Below are 8,175 nucleotides of genomic sequence, written 5' to 3'. Positions count from 1 at the left end.
CATTTTTAAATTTGAAATGTAATATAATTAGGTCAAAAGTTATGAGAGTTTGAGAGGATGGCTAATACTGTTTGGCATTATTTTGATTTAAAGAAAAAACTGTTCTTTCAAAAGTTGTAAATACACATTTTGAAGTTTTTTAATGATACTTTTAACACAAAAAGTTTAGGAAGGCGCATAATCCAAGAGATGCAGTTCAGCGGACAACATTATGGAGCGACTACAAAATAAGTTGTAATAAAACATGAGGATGGGGAGTTTATTCATTTTAAGTACAATTGCATTAAAATGTGTAAGATTTGGGAACCCTTTTAAGTAAAAATATCTGTGTCAGGGTTTCCAGCTCTTTCATAACAAACTTAATTATAAATTACTTAAAATAAGTTTACCTGTGCAATCCGTTTATGTATCCGACATTGTTCTTTGTTTTATTATATAGAACAGGGTCAAACGGGCAGGACGCTGACCTAATGTTTAGTAATTGCCTGAAATAACGCTTCGTTGTGGAAGGAACTACGGACGTCGAGAGGTGAAATTTCATATTCTGCCTACAGGTCCGATGCTGAATCACAGCTGCGGGTATTAATCCGAACAACTCTCCTTCGTTTAAAGAAAACACTTTTTTACCGGATTAAGTTTATAATAATACATAACTTCAATCCGGTAAAAAAGTGTTTTCTTTAAATGTGTAAAAGCTATGTTAACAAAAGACAATACTAACTCCTTCGTTTTGGGTATCAAGTAGGATACACTCAGCTAGGGGAAGGCGGGATCTGTTTCTCGGTACCAATTTGAGATCCTTACGAACATAATTTTAATATGTTAGAGAGATTGGGACTGCGAGCACCGATTAACCACACTAGGCATGGGATAAATAACTTAAGAATAACGCACACTTAATGTTACGGTAGACTCACTTATTCAGGTTAACACTGACAAAATTATGAGCTGAGGTCGTAGGTTAGTACCCGGCTGTGCACCAAAGGACATTCTATGTAGTGCAACATCGTGAGGAAACCGAAATTTTACACCCAAATAGTCGACGGCGTGTGTCAGGCACAGTCTAATCACCTACTTGCGGAACCAAGAAGGTTGTAGTTCTTTTGAAATTCATAAGAGTGGCATAGTACATTATAATGGGATGGTTTAGGTTATTATTTGAATAAATAATAAAATTATGGTACTAGTTCACTCACGAGTAGTTGCCGAGTTACACAATAATGAAATTACGTTTAAATAAATAATATTTTTTCTCTTTCATTGTGTATTTGTTACGCAACATGCTTTGACATAATGTATTTAAAAGCTTGCGCCCACGCATGCAGAAGACGTGCAAATAGTTCTCATGACATGGAACAATAATTGTATGGTGTTATTATTACGTAACTAGTCTTATGATCGTAGTATGATCCTCATGTCGTTTCATTTTACAAATAAATAAAATGGTGAACATTGGGTGGATTTTAAAAGCTTATCGTATGTTATTGTCATCTCTATTTTATCGAAATTATGGTTAATAGAGTATAAAGCTGACAACTCCTGACCATGCTTGCGCCGCCAACGATTTAATAAGCAAATATAAGATTTTGATGTGAAACATCTATAGCCGCACGTAAAACCGATTTCTGGCGTGGCGACGCATGCCGTGGCGACGCGTGGCCACGCTATACGATGGTATATATGTATGTATATACAGTCTATATGAAGTCACTGATTAAACGAATTAAGTAGTCACGATTTGAAATAAATTCGTAAATTTTTGTATTTAATGAAAATAAATGTTTATTCAATAAATAGTCATCGATATCTGGAAAAAATCGTAATATTTTATTTTATCATGTTGACAATTCTTGACCATGCTCGCTAAAGCAAAAAGTGTTGTCACCAGATTTATTCGTAAATAGATTATTAAACATTTTATTTATTTATTTAAATAAGTTAGTTAGTCTTCCCTAAAAATAAACTTAACTCAACCTCTACATTATTTGCCTAAAGTTTGACATTTGACATAATGTTTTACATGGAACCCATACAAAAATACATAGTCAGAATGTATCGCACTCACTTAAACATACCGTATTATTCTTCTAGTGTAACTCTTTTTCAAGAATTCGTTTGGGAATCTTCGAAAGTGGACATGCAATTATAGACTGTATGTGTTTGACTTAAGAATGGTTAAATATAAGTTTATTGATTGCCGTATGGCGGAAGTTAAAAGCGAATTGCTGTTTTCTAATGTTGTTATGTATAAGCCAAAGACAATACATACATAAAGTCAATGATCCTATTAGTATTGCTAACTAAAGCTCTACATATCGATCTATTTATATTTATTATATTTAAGATCAATAACGGTAATTGGCGTTAATTAAATACAAACTTAGCTAAAAGCAAAACAGCCGTTAAAAGGCTGGCAAGGGATTCGCGAGCCCTCTGGTATTAAGAATGTCAATAGGTGGCGTTGTCACTTAACATCAGATGAGCCTGCCAGTTTGCCCCCTGTTCTATAAAAATCTTAACATTTGCATTATTGCAAAATAGAATCCTTCCTTTGGGAAGTTTCAGAGAAATTGTTATTTATAAAGGTATAATGTGCTCGAATTACAGTTAATCCCGAGGTAATTAAAATTTAGAGTGGATTCAGGGGGCGGTAATTCTTCTTCTTTTGGTGCCTCTCTATTATTGGTGGTTGGCCGTCAGTCTCGTGAAACGTGTCTTGTTCTGTCCGGGTAATTCTTAGAATGGTTTGAAAAATAAAACTAAAAAACCAATTCTGCTTACTGTACACATATCTCCGAACGCTTATGCCTTGTAGCACACAATCAGTATGAGTGTGGCTTTCACTGATTAGCGCTGACCGACGGCGATAAAACTAATTTTATCACCACCATTTACCATGATTCACTTGTTGCCCATCTCCGTAGAGTATTCTTTATATTTTAATGAAACACGCATAGTGTCAGTATATTTCAAGACATTGTATGTTTAAAAATATAATAAATCAGTGGCACTGCAGACTTTTTAGGTATGGGTCTCAGGTTTCATGATCATTTGTTGAGCAGGTGATCAGCCTCCTCTGCTCGAATCACGCCGTCGACTTTTTGGGTGTAAAGCAGCTGGTTTCCACTCAATGCTTTCACCGTTCCAGCGAATATTAAATGAAGTCAACATGAAAGAAAGTCTATTGATGCACAGCCGGGGATCCAACCTACGAGCTCAGGGATGAGACTTGCACGCTTAGCCACTGTCCAACTCTGCTTTGTTGTGTGTTTTATTTTTAGAATTACAATTGGTTCTAAGTTATAAAGCTTCCCTCAAAAAGCTCCATATCCATGTTTCCTATATGATGAAGAGTCAGAATTGAATTGTGCTTTTATACGTAAAATTGTGCTTTGTAAATATTTGTTTATATAACACTGTTGCCATAAACTTTTTAGTCATAAAACCCCAAAATACTTGACCCATATTCGTATCAAATAGTTAAAAATCTTAAAAATGTATTTTAATCGAATAATTATTAAAATATATCGTAGAAAGTGCATCTATAGTAAGATAGTATATTTCCATATCGTTTAGTTCATTTCACTTTTCTGGTCTATAAACATTGTGTTGACCTGAATTTAACGTATTCATTAAAATAAATTGCATTATCAGTTTAGTAATATAAAAACTATATTTTTATCAACTTCGAACACTTATTTAGCATTTTGAATATTTTTGTATGTTAAGACGGGTTTCACTTAATTAATTAACCCAATTATAGAAATATAAATATTCTATAGTCGTTAGTCGTTTGGTGACATCCCGTATCTTGGCCAATACATTCGCGTATACGTTAAAGTTCGCGCTTATAGTTTTAGGTCCGTATAGACCATTATAATTTGTTTCCAGAGCTTTATTAAACATATATTTTATTTATTAAACATACATTTCTGCAATTACGGAAACTTAACACAAATCGAGAAAAGGTTTTCATTAAAATAAATTGCGTCGGATTAGTAATATAAAAATTATCTTTTAATCAATTTAGAACACTGATGTTGTATATATATTAAGAAAAACCTTTTAAAATATTTAATATTTAATGTTTCTCTTAAGTGTTTAATTAACCCAATTATATATATATATATATATATATATATATATATAATTGGGTAAACGAATATATATATATATATATATATTCGTAAACGTATACTATTGGTAACGTTCCATATCTTGGCAAGACAGTTATATGCGGTCAAGTTCGCGTTAAGAACTTTGTTTTATATAAATAAACTAAACACAAATCGATAGAAAAAAACCTAAACATTTTCATAATAAATAATGCATAGTCCAACTTGTGGTGTAAAACCATTTGTAACCATTACCTTGTAAATATATAATAACCCGCTTTGGAAATGCTCAAATTAAGAGAACATGAGGTACGAATTCCAATCTGTGTCTAAGTAATAAGCAAGTAGGTGATCAGCCTTCTCTGCTTGACACACGCCGTCGACTTCACTAAGCCCAGCCGGTGTCCTTATAATGTTTTGCTTCACCGTTCAAGCGAATGTTACATGTGCACATTAAAATAAAGTCCATTGGTGGACAGCCGAGAAACCTACAACCTCACGTAGGTGCACGCTAAAGCTAAAGCTACTACAATACTACTTTTGTGTCTTAGTAATAGACATAAATAGTCCATACACCCAAATATACCAACGTTTGACAAGTACGTCTTTAACATACACCTAGTACAACGGTTCATAACAACTGTGTAACATTATCTTAAATCAATAATGATTGTCGTGATAGATGATATGCTATTAGTAGAAAGTAGGTGAAAATGATAAATGTAGGCTACCGGCGTTGCCAATAGCCCGATTGAGAAATTTCAGCTTACATTAAATTTGTAGATGTTTTGTGTGTTTATTACTGTACTCAACACCTAGCACCAAACCACCATCTAACTACCTATGGTAGTCTGTGATTGTGTATAAAACTTTTTCCACAATTTCCATACAAAGCCATAAGCCGACCACCCCGAATGGACTTTCATATATTACAGCGATGTCAAAGACAGGTTCCTCACAGACAAACAGTGAAAGTGGGTATAATTAATTATAATAATGATACGAAGTTTGGGTGAAAGGGAATCCATGTTGAGACCATATTGGGCTGGTAAAAAATTGTGCATTCGGAGATTTATGCGAGAGCTTTATATTGGCCCTAATATCTTGAAGGTATAACCGACAAATAACCCCGGAAAAAAGTGAATCTTATCGACCTGCTTATATTTCTCATCACATTGCACAAATGACCTATTTTTCGTTGGGAATCGAAACCGGATCTTTAAAGCCACGCAACTCATCTCAGAGCTTACGTCCAAGCATCAATTATTGTTCAAACATATCGTATTCATGATGATTGTATCGTCCTTAGAAACTGGCCTTATTAATTATATAGTTTTAAAAACGGATTAAAGTAAACCTCTACAGAAAACCCTATCCTACACAGTTTTCTAGGTCCCCCTCATGCCCGGTGGGCTGACGACCCTAAGAAGTTGGTGGGGAAGATTAGAAGAGAAATGCTCAACATAGAGAGAGATGGAGCCAGATAAAAGGACCTTGAAAAGATATTAAGTAATCTTTTGTAAATATGGATAAATGTTTCAACGATTAAATGAGGCTTAATTATTATTATTATATTTTACGACGTGTAAATATTATTACATCAACTTTTTTAAAATGGAAAGGCTATGGAATATGATTTTTAAATATCAATGCGAAATGTCAATCCAAAGTTGATGCAGATAAAATAATTACTCACTGTAGCGTTGAGCTAATGTCTGCTCAAGCAAGCAAGCTTAAGAGATAGCAAAGCATTGGATTTAAAATGTAAAGAGGAGTCATCTAATTACTAGATATTATACAAATAGTGATACAAAAATGGTGAAAATAACATTAACATTTACAACACGGTTACATTAAAACTTTTCTTTTTTCAACTTTTTTATTATTTTGAATTTGGAACACGTATTTTATTTTCTTATACAGTAACATCTCTCGATTTTACGCCATTTCACTTTTTTTATTCGTGTTCATCATCAAATTACAATGGAATGTGGGGTGTTAGAAAATAGGGTTGCAGTGATTGTCTTGCACAAAGTGGGTATGGAGCTGTCATATTCCAGACACTTCAATAGCTTGGTAGCCGTATGTTTGTATATCGTACTATCAACAAATACAGCAACACTTCGTCTGTCGAAGACCAGAAAGATCGGGGCGGCCGCCTGTTGTTAGAACTACAAACAGCTCTTAATGCTTTTAAAGCCAGAATTCATCGAAACCCCATAAAGAAGCAAAAAATCTAATCGCGAGAAATGAAGTTTCCCGTTAGGACTCTGTCGTGTATTATAAAACATGGCTTGAAGCTCGGTGCTTATCGTCAATGTAAAGGACAAGCCCTTAATTAAAGAGAGTACAAAGATCAAAACGCTTTCTCTCGCGATACGCAGGGTAAAAGCACAGAAATATCCTCTTTACCGAAAAAGAAGACAGAGAAGAAGACACTACAATAAGCAAAATGATAAAGTATACTTTCACAGTTCTAGAGAAGCCTAGCCTAGTTTTAGACTTAAAATTATGGTCATTTTTGAGGACATAACGACCCGGCTCTAAACGACATGACGACATTGAGTCTCTTAAAAATCTTTGGAGCAAGCAGTGGCGAAATTTCCCTTGAAACAGTGCGTATATCGAAAGATTGGCCAAACAGAATAAAGGCCCGTATAAAATGCAAAGGTGGCCATTTCGAATAGAATGTTTTTTTTTATTTGTTACTGCGCCTTTAATAAATATGTAGGTATAAATTTTAACAATATTACAATTACTTCATTAACAAAATGCATTTTCATTTGTAACAGAACTTATGGCTGGACTAGGTATATGTCTAGTATGAAAGTACTAAAAATGATCTTCGAAATTATTTGTTATAACAATTATTGCTAACTGGATGTTAGCTCCTTCGCTACAAGGTTATTAACCCCATCTCATTAGCAATTACCGCAAATGAATATTCAGCGCACTCTTTACACTTGAACACATTTCAAACATTCTCTTCATCAAAATAATTACTTCAAGAAACGAGACATTTTTACACCATTAATCGTCTTGTGGTGATGACGCTTAAAGAATTCGCAACTATATATTAATAAGATTTATTTGCAACATTTACTACAATTATCTAGTAATCAATCAAGACAATAAAAACGCAAGTTTATATTGTATTTATAGAAACGGGGACAACCGGTCCGGAGGCTCATCTGATGATGAGACATTCCGCCACTGATGGACACCCTCAATGCCAGAGGGCAAGTGAGCGTTGTCGAGTGTTACCGGCCCTTTAATTAGTACGCTCTTTTCATGAACGACATTAAGTCGAATTGGTTTGAAAATACTTCACTGGGCAGCTGGTATCACATAGGTGGTGCGCAATGACCCCCTTAAATAACTCTCAGTTCTGAAACGACGGACGTCGAGGTGATACGGTTGGAATATTGTATTCTGCCGATGATGAAATTCAGATGCAGGTATTAATCCGAACGACGCCCCTGAACAGTTTCCATGGTTAATGTAGAACATGAATCCCAACGGAAAGTCGTCGACGATTCGAATAATTACTTTAGTGATATATATTTAATGTCTTCGAAGAAACTTCTTAATTAAAATCCTAGATGTTAATAAAATTTGGTTACTCATATAAAATATTAGCTGCTAATTGAGACAGTGTTGCAATCGTTATTGCCAAAAAGCTGGCAACACATTCGCGATGTGGCGCAGTAAATGTCCATGGATGAGCCATTCAAGTATCTTGTTCTATAAGAAAGTGTTCAAAAAGTTCTTTTAGGTCATTCTTAAAAATTACAATTAATTTGATTTATCTTGAGAACTCAATAACGGACCGATTTCTATAAAATCCTTGCTAATTTCCATATTAAAAATAATTATCCAGCGGGGACTAGGTATTTTTTTAATAAACTCCAAATTGGTATAAAAACATGACTAAATTATGTAAATAATCCACTGTATAACGGATGAAGGAACCGTCATATTAAAACATAATTTGATTTTATCAGATAAGCCTTGCAGTGAGGACGAGCGCCAAAACAAAGACGAACAAAAACATAAACTG

Source organism: Pieris brassicae, chromosome 2 (assembly GCF_905147105.1).
Source record: "Pieris brassicae chromosome 2, ilPieBrab1.1, whole genome shotgun sequence".
Lineage (NCBI taxonomy): Eukaryota > Metazoa > Arthropoda > Insecta > Lepidoptera > Pieridae > Pieris > Pieris brassicae.
Note: the sequence above shows the minus strand (reverse complement) of the source record.